Below are 27,123 nucleotides of genomic sequence, written 5' to 3' on the forward strand. Positions count from 1 at the left end.
GGCTGGATCATTCTTTATTGTGCAGCTGTCCTGTGCATGGCAGGATGGTTAGCAGTATCCCGGTCTCTGCCCACTAGATACCAGTACCACTGTCTTTTACTTGCCTCCATCAGTCTGGGCTGCTGTAATGGAATACCATACACTGAGTGGCTTGAACAACAAAGGTTTATTTATCTATCATGATTCTGAGGCTTTAAGTCTGAGATGGAGGTGCCAGCATGGTCGGGTTCTTGGCTAGAGTCCTCTTCCTGTTTACATTCTCATCTGGCCTTCCTTCGTGCATGCACACACATAGACATCCTGTGTCTTCTCTTTTTATAAGGGCATTTGCCCCATCAGGAAGGCCTCCTGCATGAACTAATCTAATGTAATCAGCTCCCAAAGGCCCCACCTACAAACTCCATCACACTGGGGTTAAGTGTTTAACCCCTATATTTTGAGAGGATACAAACCTTCAGCCCATGGCAGCTGTGAAAACCAAAAATGTCTCTGGACTGCCAAAATTATCCCTTACAGGGCAAAATTTCCCCTGATTGAGAATATTGCTTTAGACCAAAAGAAACCTGTCAACCAGTCATAAAGTAGACTCTCCTAGGTTTTTACCCAAAGTGTTTAAAAAATAAGAAGCAGTACATAATTGAATACTAATAGAAGATTTGTTAATATTAAGGAATTGTTAGTATTTTAGGTGTAATGATGGCATCATCAGAATGCTTTCAAAAAGTGCCCTTATTTTTTAGAAATAGATATAGCAATATTTCCAAACAAAAGGTTATCATGTCTAAGATTTTGCTTAGAAATATTTGAGGGGAAAAAGGAGACTACAGCCATAGATAGTATAGAGGGGGATAAGCATAACCATTAGTTAATAATGTTGAAAATGGATAATGGGATGTGTTATACTATTTTCTCTTTTTTTGTGTATATTTGATATTTATAATACTATCTTCTCATAAGTGTGGGGTATATAATACAATGTTGCCCTGAAATGTATTCAAATTTCTTAGGAAGAAGAATTTGGCCTTGGGCAAATCTCAAGTGGTCCCTTTTATCATTGACAGATATAAAGAGATGCATTTTGGCAGAAAACTGTGGATTATTAGATCACTTGACTTATTCCCAGTCCAAAGTAGCTGAAATTCCATAGTCGAATAAGAGAGGCAGATATAAATAATTAAAATACAGTTGTCTAATTGTCAGATTAGAAATAGAAGGGGTAGTGATACAAGATGAAGGATTACCATGGGAAAAGGTCAGAAAAAAGTTCATAATAGAGAATATTTGAATTTCATGTTGAATCAACAGTTACAACATGGTAGAAAGCAGAGACAGCACCCTATGCAGGAGGGATGGCATACACAAAGGTACACACTTAAAAAACAGCTTGGTACGCCCAGTGGATCAATGCTGGTGTTTCTGTATGACCAGTGTTCAAGGCCAGAGTCGGCAGCTTTAGGAGAAGAGCTGGACAGCAAGGTCTGGCCACCCTAGAGGCCCTTCCATACCAGGCTAAGTAATCACACTTTTGCTTCCAGGCATAAAAAAAAAAACAAAAAAAACAGCGAAAGGTAGATTTGATTTTCAAATGATCACATTGTAATATAAAGTCTGGAGAAGCACTTAGTCCACACAAAAGGGGACACTGCTGTGAGTTACACACTGATAGTTAATTTTGAGAGACAAAGTGAGGGCCACAGTACAGATTTAATTAGTTTATACTTTCCCTAGCACTAACGTCCATTTATACAGAGTTCTGGATTATTGGTTCCTGTCTCATCAAAATTCCTGTACCTCAGCCTCTCCTGAACTTCTCACATTGCACTCTGTGGTGTATCGAATCTACACAACCCTTCATGCCAGAACCCTGCAGATCATCTCTTTTCCTTGTGTGTCCAAGTCGTCTCTGATAATATTGACTTCCCTACCTTTTCAGTGTCTCTTCTCTGCCGTGGGACCCTGCACCCTATATTTCAAGGATATGCTATGACATCCTTGCTTTCCACATCAGGGTTGGGAAATATGTTTTTTTATCAGGTCTGATTTAGTGTTGTGAACACAGAAGATCTTCAGTCATGGTCATTTAATTTACTTCAATTTTTATCGGCTTAGGGCAGTGATAGGAACTTAGCAGATCCTCAATAATATTGGTATAAATTACATCAATCCAGTTTAATTTGCATTTTAAGTATTAACTATTTAAGAATAAAACTGTCTTAAATTTCTGTATTTGTAGAAAATTTTAAGCTGACAATAACTACATATTGCGTGGCAGTGGGGCAGAAGATCCTTAAACGGAAGAGCCTATTTCAATGAATTTTTCAAAACAGATCATTCAGTGTGAGAACTATCCCTAATAATGCAATCCAAAATCCTTGAATTTTGTGCCTATGAGTAAACTTGGTATTGTATGAATTAAATAGAGCAGTGAAAGAAAGGTACTTTCTAGATTCCAGATATTCTTGAATTCAGGTATAAATTTGTATTAAGAAACATATAGTCCCTGAATATGGGAGGAAAAAAATATCTTCCAAATGGAGTGGCCAGTGGGTCCTGTGCCATAAGCTGTACTCTGAGAAAAATTTGGATCTATTTCCAGAATTAGAACACTCTTTGTAACAGAGATTTCCCTTCTGCCATTCCCATAGTATTCATAAAATGAAAGAGATTGTCAGAAGAAACCATTCAACCATGCTAACATAATCATGCAAGCAATTATACATGTACACACATACAGAATCCATTCATACATGCTTCGACTTGTAAAAGTTTTGATTATATCAAAATAACTTAAAGTAGTTAGAATTAGTGAAATACCTAATGACAATTTCCCTAAATATTAGTTTTATTAGTTTTACATCACTCAAGGGAGGTAAATAAAAGAAACCAAGTAATACAGAGGAACCTTGATACAACCATGGCATTTTTCCAAATGGAGATAAAACAGCCTCAGATAGTCACATGTATTCTCCTACATGGCACAACCTATACAAAAATTACTTTTTTCATTTTTACATACTCTTTCTCAGTTGCTTTTTTTTGTTAAACTTTATTTATTTATTTTGAGAGAGAGAGAGAGGTCAGGGGAGGGTCAGAGAGAGGGAGAGAAAAAATCCTAAGCAGCCTTTGAGCTCAGAAAGGAGCCCAACATGGGGCTTGAACTCACAAATCCTGAGATCATGACCTGAGCGGAGATCAAGAATCAGATGCTTAACCTACTGGGCCATCCGGGTGCCCGTCAATTGCCATTTTTTAAAAAAGTGTGGGTTTTTAGAGTCAAGATACCTGTCAAACATATTTAAATTCATAGTGAGCCATTGAAACAAATAAATACACACACACACACATACGTGATAAAGGAAAATGATTTAAAAATTAAGATCTTTTGAGGATAAAAACAGTTCAAATATATCTCAATTATTCAATCATTTAAAAAGTACTTCTTTAGACATAAATTATACTGCTTTACCAATAAGAATTACTAAATTAGTATAATACAAATATTTAATCATCTATCACAATATTTACAATTTTAAATTCTCTCCTTCCACTTTATCAATTTTCTGTTTAATTATAAATCATTTCATGGCAAATGTGTTTTCAGAATTTAAGAGTGCAATAGATATTTTCAAAAGCTGTACCAAAAACACTTCCATTCCTGGAAGGCATATTGCTAAGCATGCTGACAAACAAAAATATAATCTTTGTTATCCAGAACTGCCTCATAAATGAGTTGAACGAGTGCAATTAATATATTATGGGGAGCATGTTTAATACTTTTGGTTCTGTATAATGACCTTTCCACATTTTCAAAACTCACTGGCACCAAATACATTCCTACATATACATTCTATGGTTATTAAATGTTAAATACTATTAATATTAAATTTAATGATAAGATATTAATAAAACATGCTCATAAAGGTTACAAGATTAATCCCTCAATGACAATTCATTTAAACATGAGCACAGCCTCTAATATATATATGTACAACTTTAGCCATAACCACTATAAAATATCTAGAAAAGTGATAATGGAGAAGAATAAAAACACATCCTTAAAAGAATGTTTAGGTCTAAAGCACAAGAAATATAATTACTGTTTTTTGGTTTTTAAACTGGAAAGCAATACATATACTTCTTAAAGACCAGTGCAATGGAGTCTACAGTGTGCCAACATTCGTTTTTCCTAAGTAGTAAGCAACACAGTAAAATACGTTTATAATGACTGTAAACAAGCCATGTGAATAGAAATGGACCCTTTTTGGTTTGCAAAATTCCACAAGGAGCTAAACACATTTTCCATATGCTACATGATTCAAGTAGTAAGCTGTGGCAAGCTATTATGTAAGATAAACACTCATATTCGTTTCTACCCAAATTGGATACAAATCAGCATAAAACTACAGATACTGAGATTCTACTTGAAGATAAGTAAACAGGATTCTTTCATCATAATGTAAAACTTTCATTTTGGGGAGCTATTTATATAACTTAAGTTAGTTGATCTTTATTATAGCAGAATTTTTTTTTTACCTGGATAGATTGTTTTATCTTATAAACAGATTAAGAATAACAAAAATATCTTCTTTAAATTTTCATGAGAAGAATAATTTCTCATGCTGATTTCCAGAAGTAGTTCATCTTTTTCTATTTTTCTTTTGTGTACTAAATGTGTACCATTTAGCTTCCTGCTTACATAAAATAAATTTCTATATTTGGAGACCTTTTTCAAAAAAGTACCATCACAGTATTTTAGTTTTAATATTTTAATGGAAGACAAAAATCAAAACCCAGCCATGTTTTTACATTTCATCACATACTTTTCCATATCTTTCTTAGTTCTAAGAACTTTCTTACATATTCAATCATTAACGCTAAGTTCCCTAGGATCATCCCTGGGGGACAAAATTACTGTAACATTTTTTAATATGAAAATGATTCTTGCCTTTGGAAATATTTCAAATTAGATCAGTGCTTTTGATGGAAACTTCTAAGTCAAAAGCTCTTTGTATTCCCATTTATGTCACCAGCATTGAACCTCAGTTAAATGGAGTTAAAAGATTTCAACGATACATACTATATCAGAGAACTTAACTATGTCTCGCTTTCTCAATGATGGGTCATATTTTTCAGCTTAGGGAAGACTGGGAATTGGCAAATAGCCAGTCAAAGGCACATTTCTAGCAGGAAAATAGGATAGAAAGAAAGAAAATACACTTGAAGAGTTTTCATGTCAAAAGTCTACCCTTTACGACCACAAGAAATTATATTCCTTAATGAATCACTCTTGCTTTTATACACACCTCCTTTAGGCCAATTCAGAAAATTTCCTTGTAGAGAGAATGGACTGTGCTATTAATTCAATAAATCACCATCTTATTTGCATACACACAACATGTATCTCAGTGTGGCATGTAGAGACATCAGACCTAATTAAAATATTATTTAATTGAAATCATTTTCATAGTTATCATGTTTAAAATAACATTAATTCCACCCTCATGCCTATCTTCCCTCATCTGTAACAATTTGGATCTTATAAATGTAATTCATACAGTCATCCTGACCCACACACAACACAAAGAGACTACTAAAAGGAAAGTGTAATACATTATTGATGACACTAATGAAATTACAACACACATCATTCATTTTAATGGGTCTGTTTCAATGACACATCACGGTGACCAGGAAAGAGCAGTGCCAAACTCAGAAACCTAATTAATAACTCCTGCAAGCATCAGTGAAGGAGATGAAGCATCTTTACTCAACTGACAAATCTTTTCCATTCAGCTAAGGCAAAGGAAAACTGAAGAAAATGAAATTTGAAACAAAGGGAGCTAAAGTATTCATGAGTCATTTCCCTGCGTGTGAATTAGCAAATTAATGATGGAAATGATGACTCTCTTTCAAATGTTCCTTCCTATATTCATAAATGGGTGCAGGATGCCACCCATCCTAAATTTGAATTAACATTCATTATACTTCATGTTGAGAAACTCCTCAATGAGATCACAGTAAATAAGAAACCATGTCTTTCAAAATTGATTGGAAGTACATGCTGCCTGCAGAGACAAAAGGCCAGCTCAGTTTTTACAACTGTGGCTATTCTTTTTAAGGATTATACTAACTGTACTCCATAGTTAACAGTGGATTGTTGTATTTACATCAACATTAGGAAAGATCATTTGACTTGGATACTATGTCCATGAGAATTCACAAAATACATGGCTGCAATACTTATAGTACAAATTATCTTTTCAACTAAATCTGAATTTGGTCTATACTTGCAAAAGCAGAATGAGAACTAAGACCATTGCTGATATAGTCAAGCCATAAACTCACTCTGCGGACAATTGAGATTGAAATAACATGTGTGGTAGATGGTTTACAAAAATGCCTGTAATTATTCTCCTCCCTCTATGCAGGCCTCATCAAATCTGAATGTAGCCCCAATCCATCAGGAAGTGGAGTCTATGTTCCTGCCTATTGATTCTGGTTTGGCTTTAATATTTGCTTGGACCAATAGAATGTGGCATATGTGGTGAGCCTATGCCTCAGAAGATCTTGCATGCTTTCCCTCTCTCTCTCTCTCTCTCTCTCTCTCTCTCTCTCTCTCTGGAACCCTGACAAACCACCATGTGAACAATCCTGTTAGCATGCTGGAAAAAAAGAGAACACATGGAGCAGAGAGGACCTGTTTAGCTGAGTGAGGCCTTCCTATTCTAGCTTGTCTCCATCCAAGTTGGCCACAGAAGCACTGGCTATATATATGTAAACACAGCCTAGAGGTACACAGCCTAGCCCAGATGAGAAGAATCACCCAGGCTCAGTCCAGCCTAGATGGCCATACTGAAGAATTACACACAAAATATATGGTTGTTTTAAGCTGCTAAATTTTGGGGTGAGTTTTAATGGAGCAATAAATGATTGATATGATTTGTATTGTATTTCTTCCCTGTGGGAAGGAAAAAGTTAATACAGGAATCAGTTCTCTATTCCCTCTTAACAGCATTGACAGAGTACAACCTATGCTGTAGGTTTGACAGTTCTTTAAGTGACTAGCTGAATTTGGTAGACACTTGAAAAATCATGCCAAACAATCCTCATGACATGTGCGTTACAAAGTTAGGATATCTGTGTTCATTCATTTGAAGTTTTAAAATCTGTTAGGAGTATCAGGTGAGATTTTTTTTTTCTATTAAACCAAAAAATAAGTTAATTGTTATAGCATACTGGGTTTTGTTTTGTTTTGTTTTAATGTGGATCATCTGTTTGCACTACAATTACATATAAAAGAGAGCAGAGAACAGAAACACTTAACTACTGTATTCTATGTCTCAAGACTTCTCAGTCCATCCAACTATATTATTTCTCAGGGGAAGTTCCCTGAGAAGAGGCTATCTTTTAAGATAATCAAGGAAGATGCCCTTGAGTGGAGCAGTGTTTGATGGTTTATCAATGAAGAAAAATTCTATTTCTGCACTCAAAAATTTCCCATGAAATCAAAAGTGGGCCCAGAAATCAGACAAAGATTAACACAGTCCTTAGCACGTTTCAGAATTTGGAGAAGATGGTGATACAGTTGACCACTTTTCCCCACACTCATGTAATTACTTTCTTGGTTTTATTTCACCATTGTTTTTTTCTCTCCATCTTACCTTTACCTGGATGTATGACTTAGACCTCAATGTTTAGATGACTTTTCTTTCTTAACTTACTTGGAACTCATTTTCTCTTAGTATTTGAGTTTCTATCATTAGCAGGTGTGATCTGTTACCTTCCAAAGACAATTTCATTTGATTACCCCAAAGGCACTTGACAATTAACATAACAATACATTTTCTTTAATCTATGCTCCAAATATTTGCATTTTCCCTTCCTCCATTATTCTTTCCTTACCCTCATTACTTTTAGTAAACAGCAAGGCTGAGGCTACAAAACCAAACAAAATAACTAATTCAGGTTTTTCTTCATTTGTTTTTTTAATCCAGTAATGAAAAGGATGTGAACTATTTGGTTTGAAAAGTTCATTCTAAAGGCAAAAGTTTATAATTTAGTTTGTGTCTATTTAAACAAAGTGAGTAATTGAGCCAATATTGATCTTTTGGCTTATTCTACTCAACAGCTCTTATTAAACATCTAATATGAGTAAGTTGCTGTGTTAGGTGCTCAGGGATAGAAAAGAGTTCATAGTCCATGTCAAAAGCTAAGCACATAATGAATAAATTATTATTTTCATATATTGTCTTTATAATGCATTTAGAATATTATATGGTATGAGATTATTTCATTTCATATTTTACAAAAATTTTCACTTTATTTTATACATATGTATGTGTATATTAGACTGTGAGAAAAACATTGCTTTGTTATAAATGTTTTTGTGTATCTTGTTTCTCTAACTATGTCATATGGGCATATAGTACAAATTCTGTAAATATTCCGTGCAGTGTTCACCATACATCTTATGGTTTGCGGGAAAATCTCCAGAAGTAGATCCTAATAGTATCAGTTTAATTTGATACATCTGATTCTAATCGTCATAATATTGATTTAGATAACACAGTCCTAATCAAGTCAGCGTAAGGTAATTCCTTAATCAAATGGATTATTTCAACAGTGGGCATACGTTGGCAGTTATATTTGAAAGGAGACTTTCTGCAGGATTCTAAGAGCTGTGGTTTCTGGCTTTTTGAGAGAACCACTGAAAGTTAATCCCTTTTCTGCTTTTGAATAGGACGGGTTATGGATATGTAATCTGCAAGTGGTACATCCCTTTTTTCCAACAGGAGGAAAATCAGCTTTAATATGATACCATGGAAGTAGAACTGGAAGACAGAAATGCATTCCCTGGTCATATGACAGAGATGATGAATCAACCAACCTAAAATTTGCTTTTCCTCTTGACTTTCAATTATGTGAGTCATACTTTACTACTTTGTGTAGGGTTTTATGCTACTTTCCATCAAATGTATGCAGATATACAATACTTATTAATTATATAGTTATTAAAAACACATTTTCCTTAATACTTATATCTTTTTACCTGAATATTTAGATAGTTTATTTAGTTGAAGTCTGAAAATAATCACCTTGAGGTTAAAAATGCATGGTTTTCCTTGAATAACAAGTATTTTATTTGAGATGATTTGAACACTTAGAAATTAACAGAACATTAAAGTGTTTAACTTTAGCTAGAAGGAAAGCTAAGTACAGAGCGAGTGACCAATTGAAGCTATGAACATTGATCACAAAGGTTGGAGGTATGTAATGAAGGAATGAATGTTTTAATGTAAAATTTCTCTCAAAAACTAGAAGGATTACCTTTCGTATTTTATGGAATTGTTACACATATTAACTTACTAAAAATGTGACAAAAATAATGTTTTAGAGGAACTCTGCTGTTGTTCCTTAGCAGAGTAAATTTGTTCACAATTTATTGGAGTATTACTATATGTAACTATTTTTGCTAGTATAAGGAAATAAAATGCTGTGGTTTGTATTTGTAAACAAATCAATCCATATACAATCTACTATGCAAACTTAAAGAAAACTAAAATCACCTAATTTTGCAGTCCTATTAATTGTTTTCAAAATGTAAGTACTGCATAGGCAATTTTATTATGTTGATGTTGACTGTAAAAAATAAATACAGATTGTGAATAAATAGTAGAAATATCTATTTGCTTAGGGAACTCAAAAAGAAGATGTACTCATTTTCACTCTTAGTCATGGTTGCCTCATTTATTTAAGATTTAAGGACCCGGAAGAGATCATCCAATTGGCTGACTTAGGTCACATGGCTGTCCCCTAGCTCAGGAACAAAATATCTGGATCCATTCACCTTCTGTTGGGGGGAGATTAGCCTTGCTTCTTACCAACCTCATAGGGAATTCCTCTCATATAGGAAGGAAGTTCTGATATTAGGCAGTAATAAATTTTATTTTTTTTTACATTTTTATTTTTTTTAGAGAGAGAGAGAGAGAGAGCATGCACACACATGAGCAGATAGATGAGGGGCAGAGGAAGAGAAAGAGAAAATCTTAAGCATGCTCCATGTCCAACACAGAACTCCACGTGGGGCTCAATCTCATGATAGTGAGATAATGACCTGTGCCAAAATCAAGAGGTGGACATTCAACTGACTGAGCCACCCAGATGCCCTGCAGCAGTAATAAGTTTTAAAACATTAACCCAACAAATATCTATTACACTAGTGATGGAAAGGGAAAGTATATTCCAATAGAATTCTCTTGGAATTATCCTCTAGATTGCTGCTCTACTGTACAGCATTTGCCCCTTTATATTAAAAGTTAACAAGTGCTCTATAATATTCCAGCTGCAGTTATCAAAGTGAATGTGTATAAGAATAACCTGAGACAATTTTAAAACTGATGAAGAAACTCAGCTGCAATGGGTCTGAAGATACCTTAGAGGAGTCTGAATTTTTCCTATTCCCTTACTTAAGTCTTTTCGGTGATACCCATACATTCTTAAAAATTCCTTCCAGTGAGTTTACATTTACTAAGAGGTCTTGTTTTATTTCCAAACAGGTTTCTTCCAATGAATGCATTGGAAAGGAAAGACTCACAAGTATTAACTGATAAAATGAAAATGTTGGATTATATGTGGACAGATAACTAAAAAATTAATGAGGGAACGGGAAGAGTATAGTGACAATGGAGGAAAAAAATAATCTGTACTCAGATTGTTTTACAAGTGCCCAGTTCCTGCTCAAAGATGAGGAGACAAACTGGAAATCTTAGATGATGCATCCTTAGTGTGGCTTCAATGAGAAAGTAAATTTAGAATTTCAACTCTTAGAACAATACTCAAAAAAAAAAAGTGCTTTGTCCTATATCAAAAGATTGTGATAAACATTTCAGTTAAAATAAATTGCTTTTCAATCATTTGATCATTGACTGGTTCTGCTTTATGTCAGATGAAAGGATATATACCTTTTAGGCAGTATGTAATCAAACCTTTACTCTTAAAAAGTAGGAAAGCAGGGGTGCCTGAGTGGCTCAACTGGATAAGCGTCCGACTTTGGCTCAGGTCATGACCTCATGGTTCATGGGTTCAAGCCCTGTGTTGGGCTCTGTGCTGATAGCTCAGAGCCTGGATCCTGCTTCAGATTCTGTGTCTCCCTCTTTCTCTGCCCCTCTCCCACTTGCATTCTCTTTCTCAAAAATAAATAAACTTTAAACAAAATTTTTTTAAGTAGGAAGGCAAATAGGTATCATTTTGAGTTCCAAATCTCATAGACAGGTGGTCATGACTTGAAGTGCTTGGTTGACAATGGATTGGTGGCTGTCTTGGGGCCCCAAATAAAAGAGATCTGTTATTACTTAAACTCTTATTTGTAGACCTTCACTCATTTAAGAATATTTAGTCCATTCTCCTGGTAATAACACATAGGTGTCTTGAAGCAATCCATGGATGTATAAACCAAGCTATCACAATGAAGGGAGAAAGTCATAATTATTTGGTTTTGCTATTTAATGTAGAGTCAACTCCAGTACTCCCTTCTAAATTGTATAATCTAAATTCCCGATTTTTCCTATTTATGAATTTTAATTAACTGAATAATTTCTAAATTTCTCCTTTACTAGGGGCTCTAGACTGTGAGCCTCTATTTGTTTAAGCAATAGTCCAATTTGTTATTAATCAATTAAATTATATTTAAAGAAAACAATTAGAATTTATGCTTTTTCTTAAATAACTATTTCACAGATATTAACTCTTTTTTCACTACCTGAAATAACTAGTTTTTGAAATAATTGAATTTATTCGGTGAGTTCAGTTACATTAATCTATATCTACCTTCTTTCTTAAATCCTGATATTTAATATATGCAAAAATGTATATACGCAATTCTTAACTCATTGGAACTGTGGCTGAAAATTAGGAAAAAAAGTAATTGGTTCTTTGCAGTGGGCATTGTATATGAATCATGTTGAAACTTTTTCCATACTTAATAAATGTTCTGATAGATACATTAATCCAATATGCTGAAAACATCATGAAGTGAATTCTGAGCCATACAAAGGCAAAGATCATTAGTAGTAGAATGTGTCTAAAGTATGTAAATGAGGGTACCTGTGTGGCTCAGTTGGTTAAACAACAGACTCTTGATTTCAACTCAGGTTATATCACAGGTCCTGAGATTGAGTTCCCTGCGTTGGGCTCTATGCTGAGTGTGGAGTCTGCTTGTGATTCTCTCATTCTTTCTCTCTCTCTCTCTCTGCCCCTCCCCTTTCATGCATGTGCATGCATTCTCCCTGTCTCTCAAAATAAATTAAAAAAAATTTTAAGTATGGAAATGTTGGGCAATCTGTAAGAGGATTGTTCAATTTTATATATTACACAATATGATTAAGTCATACATGATGATTAGGTTATAGAATTTTAGTATTTTTAGCACTTAAAAAAAACAGATCCAAGAAGATCTACATTTCAATAGAAACAGGGGAAAGAACATGGTAACAATCATACTAATTTCATAATACCTAAGAAAATCTAGGAAGAATTTTAAATTAGAAGATGACAGAGATCAAAGAAAAGAAATTACCTTGAGAGCTCATTCATGAAGTATTTATGAAGTACCAAGGACTATGTGGGATATGGAAGAATTAGAAAAGTGGTCTCAATTTTGAAAGGATTTTTGAGTTTTAAAGTAGTAAAGAGTAAATAGTTTCAGAGCTCTTGTCTTCTGCATATGTGGCTAACATTGAAAACAAAGTAAACTCTGAAGTTAAAGAATTCTACCAGTTTTTCTTGCTCAAAAGACCTTAAAATGAAAAATAAATTTCTTTTTATATGTTTGTATTTATTTTGAGAGGGAGAGAGTGTATGCACGATAGAGAGAGAGAGAGAGAGAGAGAGAGAGAGAGAGAGAGAGAGAGAATCCAAAGCAGGATCTGTGCTGTTGGCACAGAGCTGGATGCGGGGCTCAGTCTTATGAACCTTGAGATCAGGATCTGAGCCAAAATTCAGAGTTGGATGCTTAACTGACCGAGCCACCCAAGTGCCCCTGGAAAATAAATTTCTAATAATTCTGTATATTTTGTCTTTCCTCATAAAGAGACAATTTAGAGATGTTGGAGATCATTTGTCTAAACTGTAAAGATATTGAAGAGTGATAGACTGATAAAAATTTGAATGGACATCATAGCCTATTATGTAACTTAATATTATTTTATTTTCCAAAATTAATTACATTTGATAAAATTCTTCACCTTATACAATTAGAGTTATATGTCAATATTTTCCAAGGAATATATTTTTATGATGAACTAGCAATAACTACTACAATGGCTACTAGCTTGAAGTTAAACTATACTATAGATATACTTTTTTATCCATTATTTTAGAAAAACTTACAAAAATCCAATGGAATATAAATGTAAATATATGCATATAATTTCTGCTAATTTGAGAAATAATTGGAAGAGGATATAAATTTCAAACAAGTAAATATCTAATTTTATTTAGATTTTAATTTTTAACTGAAATTTCAGATATTTTATCCTTTAAAAATCCTTCAAAAATTGACTATGAAATTCAAATTACTTATTGCAAAGTAAAAAGAAAATTATTTATCAGAACAAAACATGCTGGGAACTTGCAGTCAGTAATTAGCTTCAACACTAACTCTTCTGTATCTATTAAAAATGATGAAGGGGGTACCTAGGTGGCTCAGTTGGTTAAGTGTCCGACTTTGGCTCAGGTCACAATCTCGTGGTTTGTGAGTTAGAGCCCCCTGTCGGGCTCTGTGCTGACAGCTCGGAGCCTGGAGCCTGCTTCAGATTCTGTGTCTCCCTCTCTTTCTGTCTCTCCCCTGCTCATGCTCTGTCTCTCTCTCTGTCTTAAATAAATAAATACATAAATAATGAAGATTATTTAACAGCTGAACCCAAAGACAGGTAAACCCATGAAAAAAGCAAAAAAAAAAAAGATATTTAAATCCTGAAAGTAAATCAAATAATTGTGATATAGATATACTCATCATTGAATATTTTTAATCATATATAGTCTCAATCTTGTAAAATTTTGATATTACATTTTTAAGAAGAGATTTCATACAACCAGCTCAACTTAGCTTTTCCTTTTCAACGAGATTTGAAAATTGTTATTCCCTCTCCAAATGTAGATGAGGTTCAATGATAACAATTGTTATTGCTACCATTGAACAGCTTTGAATAAATGAAGACTTTGAAGATAAACCATACCAGTTTTGCCCTCCTGTGGTTTTATTACCACATAAAGTATCAATTCACAAAAAGATCTTATGCCTGATAGTGTTTTGGATTCATTTCTTTTTCATTATTGCTATTTACATATTTATCACTTGTCCATACATTGTTTAGGTATGTGTATACATACACATATGTGTGTATATATAAATATATGCATATATAAAGTTAAATATGTATATAGATTTTTATATATATTTATAAATATATGTATATATACACCTATACATATAAATATGCATACAGAGAAAGAGAGAAAGAGAGAGATGGGTATGTAATCTGTCCAACACTGGACTAGGAAGAAAAAAGTCTAAATTTTATGTCTCCTCCTAAATCATATAATTGAGTGGTAATCTTCTTGTTATACTGTAAAATACTAAATTTATTAGTACCACAAATCAGTAAGAACAAAAGATAATGCAACTAAACAAATGTATTATGTTCTAATAGATAAAGAGCTGATTACACTGTTTGATGTACACCAAAGTAATTATGTGAAAATAGAGAACTATACATCATTTATAGGCTGTAGAATATTTCCATAGGAGCCTGTCTTGCTATCTATTCTCAAATCACTACACTCTTCTTTCCATTTCCCCAAATCTTAACTTACATTATACTTGCTTCATCAAAATACAACTTTCTTTATAGAAATTCTAATTATACTACTTATCATCATCCTATTTGGTTGTGTGGTGTGAGGTTCACCTGGATACCTAAGTTTACATTCTCAGTGCTGTAAAGGACCCACTTTGATCTTTGCCTTAGTGAGAGAGAAAGGATAACTGAAAAAGATTAAGGTTTGAAAAGAAACTATGAATCACATCTAAAAAGTAATTACAACAATGAGGAGAAATGGAAAACTCTGAAAGAAATACTAAATGGTCAATATCGAAATCATGTCCATCTGAGTCTAAAACCCATGCTCATTCCCACAACACTAAGCTTCTTGACCCATTACCACTACTTCTTAGTGCCAGGATCTCTAGCTCATTAAATGCATTTTCCTTCCCTGAAACTCCTCTTCTTCAATGGGAAAATAGGATATATTACTTATAATCTTGAATTTTTATAATAATTAAATGTGCCAAAACATGTAAAGTGCTTAGCTAGTGCCTGATATACCCATAAATCCTTTATAAATGGTACACTGTTGCTTGACATTTCTGGATTTTTCTTCCTTGGGCATATCTCCCCCCAACTCCCCTTAATTGTCATCTGACTTTGTCCTTGGTATCACAGAGCTGTGGGATCACCAGATGACTTCTCCTGCCCAGGAAAGAGTTCGGAGTTCATCCATATGGAACTTTCAAGGAACAAGAGAAAAGCTACTGTAAGGGCCTTGGAAATTATATATATAATCTCCAAGATATATATCATCCCATGCAAGAATCTTTGCCAATTATACCATCTGCCTTTTTATATTTGACCATACCTTTAACTGTCAAAAATGACACCCATTCACTTTTGTTATGCCACTCTACTTCCCTAGTGCTGCATTTTTTTCTTTCAGTAAATATATTTGAAAGAGGAAAGATTAGTTTAAAACTTGTATGCAGGTCAGAATAATCAGACAGCCAAATAGGGATGACACACACACACGCAAACACATATACATGTGTGTGAAAATGTGTTGCTTAACTTTATTTTCAACTATTATGGAAAATGTACGTTGGTCCATTGGTAAACTAATAAAAACACAGATTCTTTTATATTTGTAATTTTTAAAGGATGATAGTAAATTAATGAATAAAAGTTTTATATTTTCTGACTTGGAGTATGGGAAGAGATACAGCTACTGACATCAGAGGTCTTAATGAAGGGATAGGTTTCTTATGGTCTGGATGAACTAGAATATGAATTTGATGAATTTCAGAGAGGGGCCCAACTACTCATGTTTTCCCCATAACCCAAGGCAAACTTTGTTGATTTCTTCTTGGTGTAACTATGGCATGTGGCTAATGGTTTTATCATAGCATTGATCACACTCCATTGTTACTCATTGATACTTACTCAGGATACTTACCTGTCCTTAGGCAGAATTTGAGAACAGAGTTTCCTGTTGTCAACAACAGGTAGACAAAGAGATATGGGATAAATTTGATTACATAAATCAATAACAGTAATAATAGCAATTGCTAATATTTGTTGAGCATTTACAAGATTATAGGGGATCAGAATATACCACCCCGAAACATGCCACTTTGGAATAAGAATTATTTTGAGCTGAAAATAATTGAGAAACCATAGACAGAAAAGCTCTCTATCCTCTCCCAACTCTTAATTACTGGAGATGAATCTAGACTCTTACCAGCCCAGAGACAGTACTAAGAGGAATGTGCATAACAAACCTTGGTAAAACAACCCTTGTCATCTACTGGTTCCCTCTCCTTATTTACCTTCCTATATAGCTTGCTGTCCTTGGAAGCCTAAAACCCTTTTATCTGGGGGTCTTTCCACGTCTCTACAAATATATTAATCTTTGTGAAGATTCTATAGAAGCTCAAGTTCTAAACACTCCTTTGAGTTATTCAGCACAAAAGAGTTTCTCTTTTGTGCATGTGTACTTCACATCTTAATAAAGTCTATTTGGTTTTCTCTCATTAATTGATCTTTTGTCAGTCTAATTTGCTAATCAGAGAACCTAGGAAGGTAAAGGAAAGGTTTGTTTTTTTTTCTTTTTCTTTTCCCTACACTCTGCTTAGCAATATTCTAAGCATTTTGCATATTTTAATTAATTTAATCCTCAAAATAACTTAATGCATTAGGTACCATTATTATATCCATTTTATAGAGAAAGAAAATGGGCACAAAGATTGGCTTGGTCCATGCCACACTACTCTTAAGTAGTAGAGACATCATTTAGACACGTACATGATTGAAAGGGTTTTTAATTTGAATATCTGTCTCTGTTTCTGAACTTATATTAAAAACATATTCCAACAAGTACTAAACTGGAAACTAATGGCTGACAGGTTGATGGAAAAAACTTCCAAAGGAAACAACAAAATGAACTTTTGCCAACTTGCCAGAGTACAGCAAACCCCAAACTCAATAATTTATAGCTTCATCAATAGAAAAAGAGCAAATAAATTTTCTTTCCTATGCTATGATAATGATTCCCTTTTAAAATCAAGTTAGATGGGCAGAGGTACTTGACTGAGAATGTTTTCTAATAAAAGAAGGAGCTGATCAATGATACTAAGTACTTCTCTTCTCACTCTGAACACTTGAAATCTGTGTCTTTACTAATGTTAACAATATAGTTTTTAACCAGGAGGGACTCTTAGAGCATAATAAGGACATTGTTCTAAAATCAAGGAAGAGGGGCTCCTGGGTGGCTCAGTCAGGTAAACCCCTGACTTGTGATTTCAGCTCAGGTCATAATCTCACTATTCAGGGGATTAAGCCCCATATCTGGCTCTGTGCTGACAGTGCGGAGCCTGCTTGGGATTCCCTCTCTATCCTCTCTCTCTGCGCCTCTCCTACTCACACTCTCTCTTTCTCAAAGTAAATAAATAAAACTTTAAAAAGATATAAAAATTTAAAAAATTAAATCAAGCAAGAAAAAAAAGGATAAAACCATTGGATATGTGCTTCATAATCTCTGATTCTATTACCTTCTTACACATTGTATCTCTAGTAAATGTCTGCTTCTTTTGATAGAAGAAGAAAAGAAAGGAATAAAAAAGAAACATCACCTGAGATTTTAATCCTTGAGAGATTTTGGAATATAAAATTTTACAAAATTCTTCAAAGAATTTACCTGAAGTAAAATTGAGAAAAAATCTAACCTATCAACTTTTGGATAACTGCTTCTTAGTAAAGGGAATACAACAGGTTAATTGAAGAAAAAAAATCTGCTCAGATAGAATAAGCAATTGTAGATATAATGGGAAAACTGAGACAACTAAAAGTTGTCTACTCTACTGAGGATGAAAATCATTTGCAACAGAGACCAACAGAGAGATCCAAACTAATAAGGACTGAACAAAAAAGAAAAGAAAAGAAAAGAAAAAAGACTGCATTTTTTGAGTGGAAGTATTGGCGATTTGAAGGATATAACAGATTAGAATGCTGCAGAGGGAGAAGCCACGTGACAGGATTAAAGAAAAAATGGGGGTACAGTCAACATGCTAGCAGTTGTTTAAGGAAGTGTATTAATAAATGGAGGAGAGCATGGAGTGCAGAAGAGTTGATTGGAGGATTTTTTTCTTCGTTTTAAGGTATGCTTTGGGGAGTATGTTTTCAAATCAGGGCCTACACATCACTGCAGCAACAAGAGTAATCATACATGTGCAGGATGTAAGAGTGAGAGGCTTTGAGAAAACTGATGGATCGAAGGGAGGAGGGAGGAGAAGGAGGGATGGAAACCAGAGGTGATCAGATTAGCTTTGGCAAAGTTTGGAAAGGTCATCATTTTATCTTCAACAGAAAGGAGGGAGAAAGAGATCCATATGGTAAGGAATAATTAAGAGACGAGCAAAAGCATTGGAGGTAGCTGTACTATTTCACTTAAAATACTTGAGCATTTGCTGGCTACTGTTCACTAACACTCCAGGTGTGGCAATGTCCTGCCCCAACACTGCTGTAGCTCTTCTAGCCTACAGGGAACCCATGATGCTGGCACAATGTTATTTCTCAGTTGACCTTTGTGACATCTTTGCATGAAAACATGTTAGGGTAAGAGGAAGGAAGATGGCGGTGTAGGAGGATGCTGGGCTCACCGCGTCCTGCTGATCACTTAGCTTCCACCTACACCTGTCTAAATAACCCAGAAAACCGCCAGAAGACTAGCAGAATGGATTCTCTGGAGCCAAGCACAGACGAGAGGCCCACGGAAGAGAGCAGGAAGGGCAGAGAGGTGGTGCACTCTACACGGACTGGCGGGAGGGAGCCAGGGCAGAGGGGCAGCCTGCCAGCCAAGCAGAGACACCGAGTCTGTCTTGCAAAAGCAGAGGGGCCGGATGGAGTGTGTTTGGACAGCAAGCGGGACTTAACATCTGGAAGGTTATAAGTTAACAGCTCTGCTCAGAGAGCGGAAAGGCTGGAGGACAACGGAAGGGGGAGTTGTTGAGCCCTGGACAACAGAGCTCAGCTTGGCGAGGAACTAAGGTGCTCGCCATTGCCATCTCCCTTGCCCATCCTCCAGCCAAAATCCCAAAGGGAACCAGTTCTTGCCAGGGAACTTGCTTGCACCGCGCAAACACCCAACGCTGTTCTTCTGCAGATCCATCCCTCCAGCGGTGGGTCTGACTCCCTCCCGGTGCCACAGGGCCCATCCTGAAGCAGATCACTGAAGGATAAGCGAGCTGAGCCTGCCCCTCCCACCCCTGTGCACCTTGCCGATCCACCCCAGCTAATACACCAGATCCCTAGTACCACAAGCCTGGCAGTGTGCAAGTAGCCCAGAAGGGCCACACAACCCCACAGTGAATCCCGCCCCTAGGAGAGGAGAAGAGAAGGTACACACCATTCTGACTGTGGCCCCAGCAGTGGGCTGGGGGCAGACATCAGGTCTGACTGTGGCCCCGCCCACCAAGGCAAGGTATTCAAGACAGCACAGGGGAAGTGCCCTGCAGTGCCGCACCACTCCAGGGACTATCCAAAATGACGACACGGAAGAATTCCCCTCAAAAGAATCTCCAGGATATAACAGCTAACGAACTGATCAAAAAGGATTTAAACAATATAACAGAAAGTGAATTTAGAATAATAGTCATAAAGTTAATTGCTGGGCTTGAAAACAGTATAGAGGACAGCAGAGAATCTATTGCTACAGAGATCAAGGGAGTAAGGAACAGTCAGGAGGAGCTAAAAAATGTTATAAACGAGCTGCAAAATAAAATGGAAACAACCACGGTTCGGATTGAAAAGGCAGAGGAGAGAATAGGTGAACTAGAAGATAAAATTATGGAAAAAGAGGAAGCTGAGAAAAAGAGAGATAAAAAAATCCAGTAGTATGAGGGGAAAATTAAAGAACTAAGTGATGCACTAAAGAGATTTAATCTACGCATAACTGGTATTCCAGAGGAGGAAGAGAGAGGGAAAGGTGCTGAAGGTGTACTTGAAGAAATAATAGCTGAGAACTTCCCTGATCTGGGGAAGGAAAAAGGCATTGAAATCCAAGAAGCACAGAGAACTCCCTTCAGACGTAACTTGAATCGATCTTCTGCACGACCTATCATAGTGAAACTGGCAAAATACAAGGATAAAGAGAAAATTCTGAAAGCAGTTAGGGATAAACACGCTCTACCATATAAAGGGAGACCTATAAGACTCGTGACCCATTCTCTACTGAAACTTGGCAGGCCAGAAAGGAATGGCAGGATATCTTCAATGTCTTGAACAGAAAAAATATGCAGCCAAGAATCCTTTATCCAGCAAGTCGATCATTTAGAATAGAAGGAGAGATAAAGTTCTTCCCAAACAAACAAAAACTGAAGGAATTGGTCACCACTAAACCAGCCCTACAAGAGATCCTAAGGGGGATCCTGTGAGACAAAGTACCAGAGGCATCGCTACAAGCATGAAACCTACAGACATCACAATGACTCTAAACCCATATCTTTCTATAATAACACTGAACGTAAATGGACTAAATGTGCCAACCAAAAGACATAGGGTATCAGAATGGATAAAAAAAAACAAGACCCATCTATTTGTTGTCTACAAGAGACTCATTTTAGACCTGAAGACACCTTTAGATTGAAAGTGAGGGGATAGAGAACTATTTATCATGCTACTGGAAATCAAAAGAAAGCTGGAGTAGCCATACTTATATCAGACAAACTAGACTTTAAATTAAAGGCTGTAACAAGAGATGAAGAAACGCATTATATAATAATTACAGGGTCTATCCATCAGGAAGACCTAACAATTATAAATGTCTATGCGCCGAATATGGGAGCCCCCAAATATATAAAACAATTACTCACAAACACAAGCAACCTTACTGAGAAGAATGTGGTAATTGCAGGGGACTTTAACACCCCACTTACAGAAATGGATAGATCATCTAGACACTGGTCAAAAAGAAACAAGGGCCCTGAATGATACATCAGATCAGATGGACTTGACAGATATATTTAGAACTCTGCATTCCAAAGCAACAGAATATACTTTCTTCTCAAGTGCACGTAGAACATTCTCCAAGATAGATCACATACTGGGTCACAACACAGCCCTTCATAAGTACACAAGAATTGAGATCATACCATGCATACTTTCAGACCACAATGCTATGAAGCTTGAACTCAACCACAGGAAAAAGTCTGGAAAACCTCCAAAAGCACGGAGGTTAAAGAACACCCTACTAAAGAATGAGTGGGTCAACCAGGCAATTAGAGAAGAAATTAAAAAATATATGGAAACAAACGAAAATGAAAACACAACAATCCAAACGCTTTGGGATGCAGCAAAGGCAGTCCTGAGAGGAAAATGCATTGCAATCCAGGTCTATCTCAAGAAACAAGAAAAATCCCAAATACAAAATCTAACAGCACACCTAAAGGAAATAGAAGCAGAACAGCAAAGACAGCTTAAACCCAGCAGAAGAAGAGAAATAATAAAGATCAGAGCAGAAATAAACAGTATAGAATCTAAAAAAAAATGTAGAGCAGATCAATGAAACCAAGAGTAGTTTTTTGAAAAAATAAACAAAATTGATAAACCACTAGCCAGACTTCTCAAAAAGAAAAGGGAGATGACCCAAATAGATAAAATCATGAATGAAAATGGAATTATTACAACCAATCCCTCAGAGATACAAGCAATTATCAGAGAATACTATGAAAAATTATATGCCAATAAACTGGACAACCTGGAAGAAATGGACAAATTCCTAAACACCTACACGCTTCCAAAACTCAATCAGGAGGAAATAGAAAGCTTGAACAGACCCATAACCAGTGAAGAAATTGAATTAGTTATCAAAAATCTCCCAACAAATAAGAGTTCAGGACCAGATGGCTTCCCAGGGGAGTTCTACCAGACATTTAAAGCAGAGATAATACCTATCCTTCTCAAGCTATTCCAAGAAATAGAAAGGGAAGGAAAACTTCCAGACTCATTCTATGAAGCCAGTATTACTTTGATTCCTAAACCAGATGGAGACCTACTGGCCAATATCCCTGTAAAAAAGAGAACTACATGCCACTATCCCAGATGAATATGAATGCAAAAATTCACAATAAGATACTAGCAAATCGAATTCAACAGCTTATAAAAAGAATTATTCACCATGATCAAGTGGGATTCATTCCTGGGATGCAGGGCTGGTTCAACATTCGCAAATCAATCAATGTGATACATCACATTAATAAAAGAAAAGATAAGAACCATATGATCCTGTCAATCGATGCAGAAAAGGCATTTGACAAAATTCAGCAACCTTTTTTAATAAAAACCCTCGAGAAAGTCGGGATAGAAGGAAACATACTTAAACATCATAAAAGTCATTTATGAAAAGCCCAAGCTAACATCATCCTCAATGGGGAAAAACTGAGAGCTTTTTCCCTGAGATCAGGAACACGACAGGGATGCCCACTCTCACCGCTATTGTTTAACATAGTGTTGGAAGTTCTAACATCAGCAATCAGACAACAAAAGGAAATCAAAGGCATCAAAATTGGCAAAGTTGAAGGTAAGCTTTCACTTTTGCAGATGACATGATATTATACATGGAAAATCCGATAGACTCCACCAAAAGTCTGCTAGAACAGCTACATGAATTTAGCAAAGTTGCAGGATACAAAATCAATGTACAGAAATCAGTTGCATTCTTATACACTAATAATGAAGCAAGAGAAAGACAAATTAAGAAACTGATCCCATTCACAATTGCACCAAGAAGCATAAAATACCCAGAAATAAACCTAACCAAAGATGTAAAAGATCTGTATGCTGAAAACTATAGAAAGCTTATGAAGGAAACTGAAGAAGATATAAAGAAATGGAAAAACGTTCCATGCTCATGGATTGGAAGAATAAATATTGTTGAAATGTCAATACTACCCAAAGCTATCTACACATTCAATGTAATCCCAATCAAAATTGCACCAGGACTCTTCTCAAAGCTAGAACAAGCAATCCTAAAAATTTGTATGGAACCACAAAAGGCCCCAAATAGCCAAAGTAATTTTGAAGAAAAAGAACAAAGCAGGAGGCATCACAATCCCAGACTTTAGTCTCTACTACAAAGCTGTAATCATCAAGACAAAATGGTATTGGCACAAAAACAGACACATAGACCAATGGAATAGAATAGAAACCCCAGAACTAGACCCACAAACGTATGGCCAACTCATCTTTGACAAAGCAGGAAAGAACATCCAATGGAAAAAAGACAGTCTCTTTAACAAATGGTGCTGGGAGAACTGGACAGCAACATGCAGAAGATTGAAACTAAACCACTTTCTCACACCATTCACAAAAATAAACTCAAAATGGATAAAGGACCTGAATGTGAGACAGAAAACCATCAAAACCCTAGGGGAGAAAGCAGGAAAAGAACTCTCTGACCTCAGTCATAGACCTCAGTAATTTCTTACTTGACACATCCCCAAAGGCAAGGGAATTAAAAGCAAAAATGAACTACTGGGACCTTATGAAGATAAAAAGCTTCTGCACAGCAAAGGAAACAACCAACAAAACTAAAACGCAACCAACGGAATGGGAAAAGATGTTTGTAAATGACATATCGGACAACGAGCTAGCATCCAAACTCTATAAAGAGCTCACCAAACTCCACATCTGAAAAACAAATAACCCAGTGAAGAAATGGGCAGAAAACATGAATAGACACTTCTCTAAAGAAGACATCCGGATGGCCAACAGGCACATGAAAAGATGCTCAATGTCGCTCCTCATCAGGGAAATACAAATCAAAACCACACTCAGATATCAACTCATGCCAGTCAGAGTGGCCAAAATGAACAAATCAGGAGACTGTAGATGCTGGAGAGGATGTGGAGAAACGGGAACCCTCTTGCACTGTTGGTGGGAATGCAAATTGGTGCAGCCACTCTGGAAAACAGTGTGGAGGTTCCTCAAAAAATTAAAAATAGACCTACCTTATGACCCAAAAGTACCACTGCTAGGAATTTACCCAAGGGATACAGGAGTACTGATGCATAGGGGCACTTGTACCCCAATGTTTATAGCAGCACTCTCAACAATAGCCAAATTATGGAAAGAGCCTAAATATCCATCAACTGATGAATGGATAAAGAAATTGTGGTTTATATACACAATGAAGTACTACGTGGCAATGAGAAAGAATGAAATATGGCCCTTTGTAGCAACGTGGATGGAACTGGACAGTGTTATGCTAAGTGAAATAAGCCCTACAGAGAAAGACAGATACTGTATGTTTTCATTCTTATGTGGATCCTGAGAAACTTAACAGAAACCCATGGGGGGCGGGAAGGAAAAAAAAAAGAGGTTAGAGAGGGAGAGAGCCAAAGCATAACAGACTCTTAAAAACTGAGAACAAACTGAGGGTTGATGGGGGGTGGGAGGGAGGGGAGGGTGGGTGATGGGTATTGAGGCGGGCACCTTTTGGGATGAACACTGGGTGTTGTATGGAAACCAATTTGACAATAAATTTCATATATCAAAAAAAAAATGTTAGGGTTAGATGTATGTGGTTCTTTCTGATGGGATAGCCAAAGCAATTTCATTTACAAGTACAGATTTGGAGGAGTTCAGGCTAACAGATGTTGAAAAGTAGCAGAAGAATGTAAAAGAACCTTCCAAAGAGGGTGGAAAGAGAAAATATTTTATCTTTGGATCATCTAGTTCCAAGGACATGCCCAGATCAAACTAGGCACATAAATGAATTAATGAATTAATGAATAAAGCCAACAGCCAGTTTATTTTAGGTGAGACTAGAGAAATCAGATGACAGTTTCCAAAGTTAAGTAGCTACAAGGTGAATTTTGAGTAATATTCTAAATATTAATATTATTACAAGTAATTTCACCCAGAATATATTTATACTGTTCAAGGATACACAGGATATTCTTTAATTCTCTTATTTAGCATTATAGATGAATAAATTTATGTTCAAATAAAATGTTTTGAAATTTTCTGATTTTTGTTTTGCCATTTACTCATATGGTCTCCAATATTTAAATTTTCTTTTTAAAATTTCCTTATTCTATATTTGTCATCCGCCATCATAAATACCACCAACAGTATCACAATCATGGTTGGGGGTGGTGGTGGGAGAATTTCTTTTAAAAAAGTGGGGTACTAGTCTATGGATGTTTTATCAGACTATGTACTACTGTGAGTCAATTAAATGAATTGGGTGTTTCATCTACAAAAAAAGATGTGGGATCCTGGCGAACATCTATTGAAACATTTCCCTATAGAACAATAATATGTAAATTTAATTTAGCTCTATTAAACCAAGTAAAGAAAAACAAGTGAATTAATTTTACTATATTCACTTAACGTAGCACTATCGCTTCAACATGAAACCACATAAAAATTATTAATGTAATACTTTTTATTTCATTCTTTTTTTGGTAGTAAATCATAAAATCATTTTGTACTTCTAATATCTCAACTTGGACTAACTATATTCTAAGCTATTAGTAGTCACACGCTGCTAGTGATAACCATACTGAACAGCATAGATCTAGAGGTTCAGATTACATAATTGCAAACTAATTTTTACACGGAAGAGCTAATTATTTGAATTTTTAAAACTTTATTCATGATATGTTTGGTTCCTGTGAACAAATGAGTCAAACTTGTTTCTACTTTATTGTATTGTTAGGCTTTATATAAATATTGGATAAGAGAGTAGAAAGCCAGACATGTTAAAAAGTGATTATTAAAAAAAATATTCTTAAAGTTTTCATGTAAAATGAATATGTTACAACCTGAAATCTGAAATAACAGGTTGTTTCATAACATTCATGTAAGTCAAGCATTTGGGGTAAAAAACATGTGGTCTGTACATAGGTGTTTTTTTGAGTTATAAGACTGCTTGAAGCTCATCTTAACTTTTATTTAGCATTTTAATAACTAAAAACAAAAAGCAAAAAAATAAAAAATAAAAAACAAATAAATGTCTTATAACCTAATGAAAATAATTTAAAGTTGTCCTCCCACAGCTGAGAGCTCCCATCACATCATTTAAGAAAGAGGAAGGATAAATGACTACATTATCCAAACCTGAAGTAAAGGTATATGTTAGAGATGTTGACAGACCTTTAATTGTAGCAGCACAAAGTGTGCTGCAATGTGCACCATACATCATCGATAAATAGGAATTTAGGATGCAATTTTCTGCCTTGACCTTCAAGCTCCAACTGTGTTTTGATCATCACGAGTCCATAAATAATATAATTTACAATCTCTGCAGAGAGACTATGTGGACACAATAAACCACATATGTTACCAGGGGGAAAGGGAGATATATAGTTGGCCTCACAGCCTCAAATCCAGTCAACCTTAAGACAGAATTCGCTTATGTTAACACATCGCTTTTCAGTCAGTGTCAAGTAGCTAATGTTTATTCTCAGTTCTATTATTTATGATCTTATAATGCAGGTTCATTTCAGAGAAACTTAGATATCGGCCTAGTAAGTCTACAATATTTAGGTCTCGAAAGTCTCTTGGCAAACTTTTTCTGATTATCACTGTAAAATGATACCCTTGAACTACATGAAAAGTAAAAAAGTATCCTCTCCTGTATGAGAAAGGGGAAGCTCAGCTAGAGATGATTATTTATGTATAGTAATATTCTTACTTTCTCTGCGATCATGCTTCTAAAACATAGCATTCAAGCTAAAATAAGCTATAATAGCATCTGGATGAATAAAAAAGTCACAAAGCCCCACAGACTGCG

At 35.5% G+C, this 27,123-nt stretch overlaps 1 protein-coding gene across 10 annotated transcripts in view; it reads right to left on the minus strand.

The window, feature by feature from the left end:
- Positions 1-27,123, minus strand: part of NAALADL2 (N-acetylated alpha-linked acidic dipeptidase like 2) — a 1,320,599-nt gene that overhangs the window by 3,450 nt on the left and 1,290,026 nt on the right. The window lies entirely within an intron of this gene.

Source organism: Acinonyx jubatus, chromosome C2, assembly GCF_027475565.1.
Source record: "Acinonyx jubatus isolate Ajub_Pintada_27869175 chromosome C2, VMU_Ajub_asm_v1.0, whole genome shotgun sequence".
In the NCBI taxonomy this organism is placed as follows: domain Eukaryota; kingdom Metazoa; phylum Chordata; class Mammalia; order Carnivora; family Felidae; genus Acinonyx; species Acinonyx jubatus.